Source organism: Nylanderia fulva, unplaced genomic scaffold (genome assembly GCF_048542155.1).
Source record: "Nylanderia fulva isolate GAGA-0341 unplaced genomic scaffold, ASM4854215v1 Scaffold23, whole genome shotgun sequence".
Taxonomy (NCBI): Eukaryota; Metazoa; Arthropoda; class Insecta; order Hymenoptera; family Formicidae; genus Nylanderia; species Nylanderia fulva.
Window position 1 is genome coordinate 1,089,938 of NW_028190293.1, and position 15,489 is coordinate 1,105,426.

At 38.1% G+C, this 15,489-nt stretch overlaps 1 protein-coding gene and 1 long non-coding RNA gene across 2 annotated transcripts in view; one reads left to right on the forward strand and one right to left on the reverse strand.

The window, feature by feature from the left end:
* Window positions 1-285: 285 nt before the first annotated feature.
* The window catches only part of LOC114932762 (ras-related and estrogen-regulated growth inhibitor), a 104,282-nt gene continuing 89,078 nt past the window's right edge, over window positions 286-15,489 (reverse strand). The window contains exon 7 of the transcript XR_003819949.2: window positions 286-609. The gene's annotated coding sequence lies outside the window, so the exon portion shown is untranslated. The remainder of the gene's footprint in view (window positions 610-15,489) is intronic.
* On the forward strand, window positions 5,849-6,235 carry LOC114932770 (uncharacterized). The gene is made up of 3 exons (XR_003819951.2): window positions 5,849-5,911; window positions 5,995-6,061; window positions 6,177-6,235. It is a non-coding gene; the product is annotated as an uncharacterized LOC114932770 (long non-coding RNA).

Below are 15,489 nucleotides of genomic sequence, written 5' to 3' on the forward strand. Positions count from 1 at the left end.
TTTGTTAAAAATGTGTTTTATTTTTGTGATAAACATCTATATTCATCAAATTTTTCATTTTCGAAGCGTACCGTTCATAATTTTTTTTTAATTCATAATCCATCATTATTACCTCGTAAACGATCTCTATCTCTTATTTGGTTATATAATGTTATCTATTATAGTATATATTAGTATATATATATATATATATTAGACATCATATATTGTACGTTCTTTTAATTTCTAAAAAAATACTCATTTTAAAACGTAATAAACGCTTCAAATCAATTCAATTCAATTAAAAAAAGAGTAATGTCCAGTGTTTAACGATACGTTGAGTGTAAGAGAGAAAATAAAAGGAGCTAAAAGATCAGGGTCTCGCGGATACTTGATGATAATAATTTTTGTAACGATCAGCTGTTAGAAAGATCGGGCGCTAATGGTAGCTGTTGCGCGCCGAGAAAAGGCGTGTCCCATTTGACGTTCGTGAGGTAATACGAAGCCTCCGGTTCCTCGATTAGCCGGTCACCTTACACGGCTAATCTTTCGGTGTAGCCGAGGTGCATCGCACCACTTTCACCCGCGTTTCCGCTTTCCGATCTTACCTTTTCGCGTCGCTCGTGGCACCTGCAAATTCAAAAATTTAGTTTATAGAGATACACTTTTTTTAAAGATTTTTATATTTAATTTATAGATAACATTTTTTAATTCAATTAAAAAATTTAGTTTATGAATGAAATTTTGAGAATTTCAACATATGAGCTTAGTTGATCATTTTTGTATCGCGTAACATATAATACTCGAATTCGATGGAGAATTTTCAATCATCCTTTTCTTTCTTCTCGCATCTTATATAAATCTTTACCAAATATTATTCTGACATTGTAGCACTGCATTGTTATCCGTTAGAAGAGAAATCTGAGCGAATCTAGGGTCCCGCTAGATTGCTTTTCAGTCGGCATTTCTTTCTGACAAGATTATTGGCTAATACTAATTTGACGTTGCTCCGATTCGTGTATACGAGCTTGGGAATCTTGATTAAGTCCAAAGGTCGATGGAGGAGCGAAACGTGGAAAAAGTACCGCATCATTGCGTCCGTCGATTGATCGATCACGCGAACATTCACAAGAAACAATGGAGCCGTTCTCCAAGACAGGATCTATCCGTCGTTTTTAGTCGACGGCGCTTTTTACAGCTCAATTACATCACAAAAATTCTTTCTCGCACGCGAGTCTCGCGAATCGGACAGGTCTTTCACGAGTCGATAATATAAAATTCATCGCTTCTCCCTCATTTAATCAACGACAGTCGCACGAGAGTTAAAAGTAATTAAAGGTAACGATCGAAGCAGCTTTTCAATCGATGCTTCTACCATAATTAAACGTCGCGACGAAAAAGTCTGATTTTTGTATTCTTTAGAGAGCTAAATTGAGATTACCAGCGTATGTAGCACATTTATAAGTCTCGTTTTTCTTGACAAAAAAAATGATCATTAATTCATAAATTAGAATTTATTTTTATCGAATGTCTCTTCGAGGAAAAAAAGAATCAGACGCATGTAATTGCAATAATTCCAGATAACATTATCTCCATAGGGGTCAGGAATTCCGATGAGGCCCTCGACGGGAATGGCTCTACTAAATTTACATGCAAATAAATTTAACGGCGCAAAATAAACTGATAAAAATAAGGATGTAGGGGGATACGGGCGAGAACGTTAATAAAATCGAAGAGGTTTGCGGAGGTGTCGCATCGCGTGTTGTCGATGTATCACTGTAATTGGAGATGTACATAATCCTATCTGGTGTGTCCGAATTAGGAAAACAATTAACGCTGCGGGCGACACAAGGAGCGAGAGAAAGACCGACGAAGGACGGAGAAAGAAAAACAGAGAGAGAGAGAGAGGCAGAGCAACTCGTCGATGATGTTCCGGCAAAGTTGCCCGCTGGGACCGCATCAATCTCGTTCCGGACCATTCAATTGATACCATCTCGCGCGCGATTCGCAGCAATAAACAATGACATGTTGGCGCAACGACGCGACGCGACGCGATGGCGCGAGGGCGCCTGTCCCTTTTGGTCCAGCTCTCTGATCTTGCACTCCGCCTCTCGTCGGTTTTGCCCCGGGACTTCTTTTTTTTTCAGATTAACACGCGGGAGGCGTACGCGTGATTTATCCTCCTGCATTTTTTCTTTATCGGGATAAGAGCGCGCACTTCTTATTCTCCTTTATTTCTCGCGAGGGACGAAGGACAGACTCGCCAACCGAGTCGAAGCATCAAGGATTATTGTGGACGGATACCGGAGTATAATCTTCGATGCTGTTGCAATGTGTTTAAAACATCACTCTTTTCTTTTTACTGATTGAATATAGAATAATAAATGCCAATTTCACGTTAATAGTATATTGTCTATCAAGTGCGGAAAGTAAACAATTGTCAATTCGCACGTGATACATATACTATTTTGTATTACAAGTGCAGGCAAAGTGGCTTTGTAAGCGAGATGGCCGATCGCACGCCGCCATCTTGCGATGGCACGGTGCGGGAATAGCCGCGTTCAAAGTCATTGTCCACGGCTGAAGCCGTGGGCAATGTATTGCCCATGGCTTTAGCCGTGGGCAATGACTTTGAACGCGGCTCAACCGTAGGCAATGGCTTTGAATGCGGCTGTAGATGGCGGCGTGGGAAATCGGCCGCTTTCCGCACAGAAAACACGCACACAAAGTGCCATTTTGCCTGCACGTGTAATACAAAAAATATTGTAATTAAAAGGTAGGTTCGCACTTTATTTCTATGTAGGTACTTTAATCGCTGAAAAACATTTATTATTCTTTTTAACCAATGAAAAGAAAAGGGTGCACAAGAATGATGTTTTATTGATAAAACGGCGAAATATAAATTAATTACACAAAGTAATCGAATTATAAGAAAATATATAAAAGTGATAAATCTGCTTTCGAAAATGCATGCACGTATATATGAAAAAATGTCGAAAAATTAATAGTTGTAGAATTTACAAAAATTGGAGAAATATCTGTAGCGAGGAGAGACGCTCACCTGTCAACTTTCTCGTCGAAAGATGAGCAGGTAAAATGTAGGTTATACGTAAAACGCGCGGCGAGGGTGCTACGATATACGAGAGGAGCCATGTAGAGTGCTCCTTTGCTCTCTCTCTCTCTCTCTCTTCTCCTCGTCGTCTACGTCTTTTTCTTGTTCGCGGTATGGAAACGGCCTATACGGTAAGGTCAACCGTAGAGACATGCGGTGGATGATTTCACCTCGGCCATATTTATTATCCTAATCTCGACACGGTGCGCACGTTTGTGGCCTACATTCACCGCAAATTGCCCGACCGCCCCCGTTTTTCTTCGCATGCAGATCGGAGCGAGCGCAATCGGACGGCATCTTCGTATAAATGCACCTTCGTATATGTATACCGCGAAGTGTCTCCCCTTTTACCCTCCCACCACGGCCCCTTTCTTCCGCTTCCCGCGCCGAATACGATACCGCAGTTGGCAGTCTAATAACAATAATAACTAACGCTAACGTGGCGGCGCATCGGCGCGTGATGGTATGTAACCCGGTCGGGTTACTTCCACGAGGGGAATGCGATGATGACTAAAAAACTGCATCCCGCGAACGGGCAGTTTGCTTAACCTTCGAGATCCCAACGACGGGCGAGAGAGAAACCGCGTTCTTCTTCGTAATCAAATATCCAACAAAGAGGTCTTTTCGAGTAACCAGTTTTTGTAATAGTCTCTCTAGTCCAAGAGAAGAAATACTTATTGAGGTGATCCTATAAACGTCCTTGAGAAGTCTGTCATTTCCGTCCTGTTTTATCGACAAAATGTGAGGTGAGATCAACTATAAATCTATTTATTGAATATACGGATTGTTTTTTACCTGAAATTAGAGCGCTTCGCCCTTGGTTAATATTAATACTTTAATTTGTACAGGAATAATTAATTAAATCTACCCTTCTTCGTAATCAAATATCCAACAAAGAGGTCTCTTCGAGTAACCAGTTTTTGTAATAGTCTCTCTAGTCCAAGAGAAGAAATACTTATTGAGGTGATCCTATAAACGTCCTTGAGAAGTCTGTCATTTCCGTCCTGTTTTATCGACAAAATGTGAGATGAGATCAACTATAAATCTATTTATTGAATATACGGATTGTTTTTTACCTGAAATTAGAGCGCTTCGCCCTTGGTTAATATTAATACTTTAATTTGTACAGGAAAAAGACTCATCAATCTGTTTAGTCTCATAGATCTAGATTACAGCATTTTTGAATTCTCGAATTCATAATTCCGTAACTTAGATATATGAGACTATACAGATTGATCAATCTTTTTACTGTACAAATTAAAGTATTAATATTAACAAAGGGCGAAGCGCTCTCATTTCGGGTAAAAAAACAATCCGTATATATAGTCAATCAATAAATTTATAGTTTATATGATCTCACAATTTGTCGATAAAACAGGAAAGAAACAACAGACTTCTCAAGTACGTTTAGGATCGCCTTTAGTTAGAAGTTGTATCTTTCGCCCAGGTAGATTTAATTAATTATCATTCGCTGAAACCGAATTTTCTCGAGACCGGAGATTTCCGGTGGCGAGGACGGAAATCGCTATCAGGGTTCGCTAAAGAGTGATCAGTCGGGTGCGCAATTAACGGACCGTAACTAATGACACGATTTTCACCCACACGATCGTGTATCGCGATATCGCGGGCGTAATCACGTCCGCGACATTAGCGTACAATGTTCCATTGTTATCACAGAACTCGAGGAACGATCGCTTAACGTCTTTCCGCATTTTTCGCGAGCCGATGCTTGCCGGTAGTCGCCATTCTCGCGAAATTCATAGTCACTCTAGCCTGATTATTTTTCCGGTATATGCCGTGAAAAATTACCGGTAATTTACTCGTCCATAGTGCTCATTCTTGTGTGAGATAACTCGTTGAGTTTACGGTTAATTGTCACGTGAGTGGTTAAATAAGTCACTGGCTATTGAATATATGATACGTTAATCAAGAACATTTAACGATGCTATACTGAACAAAGTTTTATAAGATTTCGCTGTTGAATAATAAACTAATTTTTTCAGATCTTTTTTAAAAGACGAATTTTATCGTAGACTATATTTTTATATATAATTATAATTTAATATAATAATATATGATTTTTTATGCGGCTTAGATTAAATTCGTCTTCTTCGAGACAACACATAGATAGTATTACATATCAGACGAAGGACTCTGCACATGAAGAGAATAATGTAGATAATTATAACAATGCGAGCAAAAATCTTTAATAACATATTCATAAGAGGAGGCTTTTGAGAAATAATACGCAGACAATCATTGCTGATGAGGGAGAGAAAGAAAGAAATAAAATTGAACCAAATATAATTAATCCATCTCTTGAGACGTAATCGAGATTTACTCAAATGGAAAACCCAAGTATTACATATTATTAAAAAGAAAAAAAATGACGATTGGTATGGTAAAGTACACTTATACCAGTCTCATTAGTTTCGATATCGCGCGATCGCGTTCTCCGCTTTTCTCTTTTTCGCGAGCAAAACGACGCGATGATTCGAAAACCGCAAGCGAAGGTCACTGAGTTATTAAAACCAGTTCCCTTCACGAGCGTGGCCGATTATCGCGAAGGAGAGTTCACGACCGGGTTGCCCAGGTCGCGTCAACCATTTCCAACAGATCTGACGCTAAAATTTTAGAATACTTAGCTTGCGCTGAAGATACTGATGTCATCAAAATGTGTTTAAGATATAAAGAGTACATTCATATAGAAGAGGACAATTCACTTTTCGTTAACAGTTTCTTACATATTATTACGAAGCATGCGAAAAATCCAATTATACTGACGTATATATTAGAAAATTTTAACGAAATAAAACCAAAGTAATGTGACATATTTTTATAAATATTTTGTATAAAAGTTTATTATATGTATTACATATACATCTGTTTTTTTTTGTTTTTAGAAATGTTAATATAATTGCAGCATTAATTGTTATGATTAATAACGTATATACCGCAAATCGAACTGAGGTAAATATATTACATGTTTAATGTAATATTATTAATTATTTAACGTTTAAAATAATTTTGATAATGTTACAATAGCGTTGATTATTAATAATGTTATAAAAATAATACATTTTAGTCAATATTGAAAAATGCTGCCAGTATTGTAGAAACTAACTTAGTTGAAGTGGATAAAATAGAAGATGAATTTAAAAGATATCGACTAAAGGAGGTAAAAATAAATATTATTATGAAAAGCAAAAAAAATGAAATATTGTTCTATCTTACTAATTTCTGAATATTATTTTTTTTATTTGTTTCATTTGTTATACATATAAACAGTATGTTGATTTCATTATGCCAATCTTTGTTTATATATATTAGATTTTCATAATGTGGAATGAGATTACTATATTTATTTAATATTTTATAATTAATAAAACTATTTGTTTTAGGGGAATGGCGATTTGATAGATAAGGCTTACTTATATTCCCGAATTAGGAGCCACGTTTATTATCGCAAGAAACAAATCAAAAGACAAAAACAGTATTTTAACCGTTATTTCTTCTAATCGGTGGATGTAAAAACAAAAATTGCAGCCTTGCATACGTGAACGTACTCCATATGAAGAATTTTTTTATATTGTACGTACCTACTATTTCTTTTACTGCTTTAATTTGTGTTTATTTAGATGTATTACTATCCAATGCCTTTATATTTATTTTTATAAAACAATATGACTGCATGCATCAAGATTTTCATTTTTTTGCGATCTTGTTTGAAGTAGTTGAACTGGATATTATTACAGAAATTAATTATATTATATATTTTATATTATTAATTATGTAGAATTTGTGATTGATCAGCATTTTTTAGTTTACAATAAATAACATGACACAATTCTCTCTCTCTCTCTCTCTCTCTCTCTCTCTCTCTCTCTCTCTCTCTCTCTCTCTTTCTCTCTCTCTTATATGTGAAGCCACATTCTAATTTTAAAAAGTTATTTAAATAAAATATTAATTTTAATATTAATATATATATTTATAAAATAATATTGCATAACTAGTACAACATAATTTGACATTTCTTACTGATATTTTTAACAGATTTAAAAATGCTGCAAAATGTGAAAAATTACATTATATTTATTGTGAAAATGTTTTTTGGTATAAGTAATCTCTAAAAATTTACTTTAAAAAAAAAAGGTAAAAAAAGGCGCCCAGTTAACGGTATGTCAGTAACAAAAAATTACCTTTTTTTTAAAGTATGTATATGTATATCCGGGCATGCCGGGCTTTCGGAGAAGCGCCGACGTTGGCCGGCTTTTACAGCCGTCGCGCAAATTAAACTGCCATCTTCAAAGAGTCGCCGAAGGAGACGATGTACGCGGGTCTTAGATCTCGTTTGCGTCTCGTTTTTTTTTTTTTTTTTTTTCGTAATGCAAGAATTCCTCCTCGACTCCTGCGGATCTGATCCCGATGCTCTTTTGTGTACGAGGATGTATGTACATACATAAAGTACCGCGAGTGTAATCCGATTGCTATAAGTTAAATTTCGTCCCTGTTATTCCCGTACTCTCACTTTCGAAGTTTTACGACACGTGAAGCTGCGCTTCTAATAAAATCCACATAAATATTCGGTACATATTTTAAGGGAATCCTAAACGCGTTTTATCGATAAAACATCATTTTTGCGCACCCTTTTCTTTTTATTGCTTGAATAGAATAATAAATGCTTTTCCACTATTAAAGTGCATATGTATATGCAGAAAAAAGTTCGAACCTGCCGATTTTATGTTAAAAACAAAAAAATTGTCTAATTAAAAAATTAAAACTTTCTTGTTTTTAACATAAATCGGTATACGTTCGCGTTTTATTTTTCCATGTACTTTAATCGTGAAAAATAATTTTTTATTCTATTCAACCAATAAAAAGAAAAGGGTATGTGCAAAAATCGTGTTTTATCGAATTATTATCTCGTCTTAGAAAATGCATCGTGGTCTCATTGAAGATACAGAAATTTGCAAGCAATAAGTAGTTTCTTTTGAATGCGAATAGTGATTCGAGTTACGAATAACGATAACAACATCCTAGTATGCAGGAAGAGAGGAAAGAACGTTGTACCGGGACATAATAATAAAGAAGTGACCGCGGTGAGTTACGAGACAACAGTGATATGGTAATGAGATAGTAACTTAAACGAGCTAAACCCGCCACAGCCCGTAAGCGGGAAAAGTTAAGCTAGGTGCTCCCGTAATAATATGCCGCATAAAATGCAGGGGAATCGCGGTATCAGTGAAAGCCGATCGATCGATGATTCGAGAGAGAAGCAAAACGTATGATACCGATAATATGGCAATCCATCGAACCATTGTTTCCGACATTCTGGCGTCTCTCTGTGCAATCGCGGAAGTGAAAAACTCGCCTTTCAAAGTGTGCCGATCGTCCCTGCCGGAGGATTATCGGAAGAGATATCCCGCTGCGCGATTTTTTCGATCGTTCGAGACGAGCGACGCGACTTGCATTCGTATACGATAAAGATACGATGTCAAGGAAACTGTTCAAACTGTTCCGATCGAACAGTTCTCGCTTACAACAGTTTTCTACTTAAACAGTCCCCTTTCGCTAGAAAGGATCGAAAATCGATATTTCACTCACCAGTGGCGAGATTCTCGACTCCAGAAAATGACGTCTTGAAACATAAATGAGAAATATATTTATATAGCTACAGTCACTTTTTAGAATCGAGAACAAATTGAAAAATATTTTCTTTCTGTTATAAATTTTTTATTAAAAATCCCTATTTTTCTATTCTAATTCTATAATAGTATATTGTGTATCAAGTGCGGAAAGTGACCAATTGTCAATTCGCACGTGATACACATACTATTTTGTATTGCAAGTGCAGACAAAGTGGCTTTGTGCGCGAGGTGGCCGATCGCACGCCGCCATCTTAAATTGCGATGGCACGGTGCGGGAATAGCCGCGTTCAAAGTCATTGTCCACGGCTGAAGCCGTGGGCAATACATTGCTCACGACTTCAGCCGTGGACAATGACTTTGAACGCGACTCAGCCGTAGGCAATGGCTTTGAATGCGGCTTATTCACTCACCGCGTCGCCGCACACAAGATGCCACTTTGCCTGCACGTGTAATACAAAAGGATTTTTTTTATCCTCTAAAAGAGGTCCTAATCATAAAATAAAAGGATAAAATCCTATTATTTTTTCCATCGTACAATATTTCGATTCATGAGGAATTGACATTTTTTGCAATTCTTTTTTTGCAAATCAGCTTGGTACTATAATTATGATTCGTAATATAATTGTCGGCCGGTCCTGCAACCGAGTGCTAACTCGAGTGAATTTTCGAATATTTTTGACAGCCGCTAAACCGATTTCGACAGTAAGCCTTGTAAACTATATACAATGTTGGATTCTCTGGCACGCCCGTTGCTAAATTCATTCGTCACGGACAACGTAAAACGACAACAAGGCCGATAGCCCCGAGAGGCTCGTCCTTTCGACCGGACAGCTGTAAAATTGATGTTGGAATAGGCACAAATATGTCCCGCCAGTTCCGGTTGCCATGTAATGACGTATGCGATATATCACGACACATCTCGCGACGAGGCAATATGCAAAGGCCGAGATCGTATCTCGCATTTAACGCTCAAATGCGACCGTATGATTTCCGATTTATATAATAATATTGCTTAACAAATATCGCGCGAGCTCGATAAACACATTAATTCGTAATAAATATTTCCGCGAATATATAATATAATATAATTCATTGAACCATCGAGTTTCAAGACCCCACACATTTCCTGTTTTATTTATAATAGCGCCTACAAATCGTTCTTCTCGAGCTATCCGAGCAACTTTTTCGAGAGAGAGAGAGAGATCTTATGAAATTTGTTGAGGAAAAAGATCTGATATATCTTATTGGTTATCTTCAGTCGCGAAAGAGAGATGAAAGTCGAATGTATCGGATTAAGGATGTCTGAATAAGAAGAGGAACGACGCGACTGCAGGATATTCGGAAAACGCAGAGTAAATCAATGCATATACGTAACGTAACGTGGACACTGAGCATTTCGCGTTAGACTGGGGGATCCTGAGATCCTGATTAATGCGATTCGTGACGCGTCCGCGCACCGTAAACTCGATCCTGATTAATACTGTTTACAGCCCCGCGTGATACCGAGGGCCATTAATCAGGATCGAGTGACGACCTCTCTTAAGCTACTCGTCGTCGTCCTCGGATCGGAGAGTGCCACATTGGCATTAACGTTTGTAATCTCGTGACTTGTATGTGCGCAACTTCTTTCCTTCAAATCTATTTTCGTCGAATGCTAGACAACTTGTCCTTTTGTCGTACGTTTAATCGAATAAATTCAGACTCTTCTTCTTTCTCGAAAAAGGAGTACTTACTGTAGCTCAAAATATGAGATTTTCAGAATTATGTCGTGTATTTTGTGTAAAATACGCAATGTCAAGCTAATTCCATTAATTCATTTATACAGACTCCATACATGGACATAATTAAATTTTTTTATACTTTTATCGTTCTATTTTATTTTGTTATTTTCATTTTTTATATTATTAAATAAAGTGTTTAATCAAAAGGAGAGCAAAGATTTAATTTTTTTACTGATTGTAAGGTGGCTCAGATAGTATTTATCACACGTTAAAATCTATAAATCATCATCAGATCTTCAAAGTTAATTTTGGTTGAAAAGTTGTTCAAATTGAATTTGTGTCTAAAGAATTTTCCATCGTAAGTTTCACGCAAATTGGCCGCAACAGAGTCGGAAACGTGAATTTCGAACGATACCTATACGTTTACTTCGGTGCCCGCAGCACCGATGCGATGTCAATGCACCTGGAGCGCGTTCGCAGACGCGATCTCGAAAGCCATTAATCAGGATCGAGCGCGACGACCTCTGCGCGAGCTACTCCTCGACACCGGTATACAGCGTTGACCTTGGATCTATGGCGAGAACGCGACACCCGAGCGAGCGGAGAGAACGACCGACCGTATATATCGGCGTCATTTCCTACTTGCACCTGCTCCTTCGCGGAAAAGCGATAAATAAATTGTACTTTCCCCCGAATATCCCTCGCGAATAAGTCTCTTTCCCGCGACAGATGGTCTTGGCCGGTAATTATGACAAAGCGCGGATAATGAGTATATTTCACGGAGAGAGAGAAAGACGTATTGTATTCGAAAGGCGCGGATAAATTATCACGAACTCGGTGAATTATTCGCGCGAATAAATTATTTTCCTGCGTGTATGTATCCGGTGTGTTTTAGGTTTCCTTCTCGATCAACCACACATTCGATTTAAAAATGCAATGCGTTATAAAATATAGCTTTAACGATATACAGGGTTGGGTAATAACTAGTTAATTAGTTAAAAGTTAAAAAAAAGTTAATAACTATTAACTTAGCTTGGTTAATTTAAAACGTATTAATTTTTAACTTCAAGTAACTTACATTTTTTTTATCTCTGAATACCGTGATTGTTTTTTATAAGTTATAAACGTATTATTTTTAAATTAAAGTATTATTAATTTTTATGTTCATTTGTCATCATTGTAATTATTAAAAAATATATTTCTATATAAAAATCAAAATTTCTTTGTTACTTGTTATTATATATTTCAAAAGGATTAATAAACAAAATTCAAATTTAATATAAATAATATTTGTAAAAATTAACTTTTGATTTACCTTCAGTTAATTAATTTTAACTTTAACTGAGTTAATTTTTGTTCATAAAACTTTTAACTTAACTATAAATTAAACAACTAACTTTAACGTAGTTTAAAAAAATCATTAACTTAGCCAACCCTGGTTTTAAATTTCCTTCTCGATCAACCACACGTCGGTCGGTCTCGATTTAAAAATGCAACGCGTTATAAAATATAGCTTGAACGATATGTACCGATATATATCGAGAGCGATAACATCGTGCATTTCAACATCGCAGAGCATATAACGTAATGAACGCGTCAAAAGCTGAGAAGGTTGAAATCGAGAGGTGTGAAACTGAAATTCTTCCTTCATCTCGAGCCGTCATTCGCGCCGGATCTCTATGTACGCATTTTTTCCGCGCGAGCGAAAGTGCGATCGGCCGAAAGAATCGGCCGATTCTTGCCGAGCGCAAACGCATAAGAGGTTGACTTTCGGTGCTTTATTATCGCTTGGAAAACGACACGCTCCCGTCCGGATATACGCCGCGTTACAAATTACGTTGTTCGCAAGAGCGATCGATCTTCGACGTCCGCCGATCGCCACGAGCGTTTCTCGTGCTTCTGATTTTCGTGGATTGAAATGTAAATTAGATCGAGAGAGCGCGTCGGGAATTAGTCAAACGCGAAACGTCGATAATACACGTTCGAGAAACGCTTTTAAACGCCTCGAAAAGTAAATTGAATCGGCTACTTGTTAAGTCTCGTCCAGTTTGCGTTTCTTCGAATATGAAATGCTGTTTCAGAGAGATGTCGAAAAAAAACCCTGGAGAACAAAATTTTTTCCCTTCATTCAGCCAGAGATAATTTATGAAAAATACACGGAGAGAATTTGCTCTTAGAATTTACTCTGAAAATCACGCTAATCCCGTAGGACAATATGGCTTCAGCCGTGGACAATGACTTTGAATGCGGCTGTAGATGGCGGCGTGGGAAATCGGCCGCTTTCCGCACAGAAAACACGCACACAAAGTGCCACTTTGCCTGCACGTGTAATACAAAAAATATTAATATTTACCACACAATAAGATATAAAATATGTTCGATAAAATTTTATTAACAATAAATACTAATATTTTTTAAAGTAATAAATATTAATCAAAAAATGCTTCACGATTACCAAATGATATTTCCCGGAAAAATTTCAAGAGAAAATTCTCTCTGTCTGTATATGATATATCAACAATCCTCTAACAATAAGTAACATCGAAATTAGTGAAACAATTACGAGCGTACTTCGTAGAAGCGGGCAAAATGCAATTTCTGCATAAGCATGATTTAAATATAGTCGTCACTCTCGGAAATCGAGCGACGGTTCTTTTCGCCGAGGAGGAAGAACAAGGGGAAAAGGGGGCGAAAGTGGGAGAAAGAGGTCTCACATGAAGTGCATCTAACATAAGAGGGCAGCGCGGATCCCGCGAGGCTCGAGCTAAGTCGAGAGCGAAATTAATAGCCCACTTGTCATAACAGCCAACGATAGGAGCGAGGCAGCCCCGAGAGAGAGAACCGGACTTCGCGGACTGATCTTAACGTCCGGATATAACGTCCAGCCGCGAGCAATTCGCCGTGACGAATTTCCTACGTCAGCTCTCGGCTCTCTAGAGGCTCCGAAATGACGTATGCAAATCATGCGCAACGTGGCGTCGCGAGTCCAAGAAGCTCGTCTTTTCTTTTTTTTCCTCTCTCTCTCTCTCTCTTTCAATCTCGTCGTTCGAAAAAAAAAGACCGGCTTCTAAATTAGTCGCGAAAAACGAGAATATCCCTGATTTAAGATTATAACGCAATTATAATTTTTTCCGCAAATATTTCCATCAGTCTCGGCACACTTTCCGTTATTGATTCTACGTTATTGACTGCGACTCGCGCGCTTTTGGCGACCCTATTACCTCTTTTATGCGAAGCGGTGTAGTCCGGATACTCGCTCGTCGAACAAGCGTAACAAAAGTGGAAAGCGAGCCGGATTTTAAGAACGATCTCCTGGGCGGGAGAAGAACGTACTTATATATATATTTTTTTTCCAGGATAAAGGCGGTGCGAAATTTGTCGAGATAAAACCTCGCCGTAAAATAAATCATCGACTGACGTAACGCGGTCGCTGATTCCTCGGAAGACAGAAACAACGGCCTCTTCTAAGAAAGAGTCGCACCTAGGAGGTTTCTCCGACGCGTTTCTATATCGTTACGAGATCATTTCCCCGAGAGACCGCATATACGAGTATTATATATTACATATAGACCCGTCAATAATATTTCACTTGACAATTCCGCGAGAATAACCTGCTATAAGAGAACGCTTTTCTATCCCGCGAAATCTATATACATCTTACACGGTCGATAGTCATATCGTTACTTAACATCGCGGAACACCGCGAATTGACGCGCGACATGTGGTAGACAGGTACCCGAAGGATTAATGCACGCGATACCCGCGCAAGGACTCCGCGAGTCTCGCCACGGGGTCCCGAAGAAAATCACTTCTCCCGCCCGGAGGTTCGGGCTCGAACCACGAATATGTCCCGGGGCATCCTGTGCCTCGTAAAAATACCGGCGACACGTCGGAGGAGAGAGAATAACACACGCATGCACACATATATACGCACGTGGTTCCGGGACATAATGCTCGGCAATGTGCCCTCGATAAATAACGTATCGGCGCTTTAAATTTCAAGCACGGTATAAAAATGCGCGTAAATATGATACAAGCGTGTATATTCTTAAATGCACGCACGATTTCAATTTCACCTCCTCGTCCCCGTTATACATTTCTTTCGGAAAGATAAGACCCGGGCTCGGACTTCCGCGGGTGAAAGTTATTAAAAACTGGGCGGCGTGAAACGGGACGAGAGCATATACGAGAATGTTTCGTCTCTAAAACGTCATCGTCGTCGTCGGAATGGAAATTTTGCGCGACGTTTTCTCTACGAGCACACGACGAGACATCGAAGCGCACTCTCGTCTTGTCTCGCCTGGTCTTGCCTCGCGGCTGACATCTCGAAACGCATATGCACTCACATCCCGATCGCGCTTGCATCATTCCGATATTGCATTTACGGCAATCGATAGACAAGAGAAACTTTCTCGAGACCTCGATACGCGCTCGCATAAGACACAAGAGAGAGATATATATATATATATATATAAGCGTATATGAACGCGACTTGAACGTGTAAAAGTGCTATGAAAGTGCATGAAATTAAAATGCGGTAAGAGGTTTTCGATTTCTTGAATCATCGAATATGCTGACAATGAGATTTTTCAATTTCTCGATGTACATTTAGAGAAAATGAAGTGAAATTATTTCTTTACAATGTTTCTAGTCTACAAAGTGTTTCTAAGAGATTTTAAGGGGATGCTGACCATGACTGTTTTACCGATTTTCAATTCAAGAGCTTTTCTTTTTATTGGCTATACAGATTGAAAAATCCTTCTTCACAATTAAAATACTGATAATAATGAACGGGGAGCGCTGTAATTTCGTATAAAAAACAATAAAAGTTAAAAAATTACAGTTCTTTATCGGCCTCAGCTCATAACAATACTTATTTAATACAAAAGTTCTGCAGTTTATTTGTGCACAAAATATGGCGCTCCCAATAGAGATGACATGAAAGAATAATACAGAAGTATAATAAAGTACTTTCATTGTGGAAGATTTTTCAATCTGTATATTCAATAAAAAGTGAACCTAACCTAAC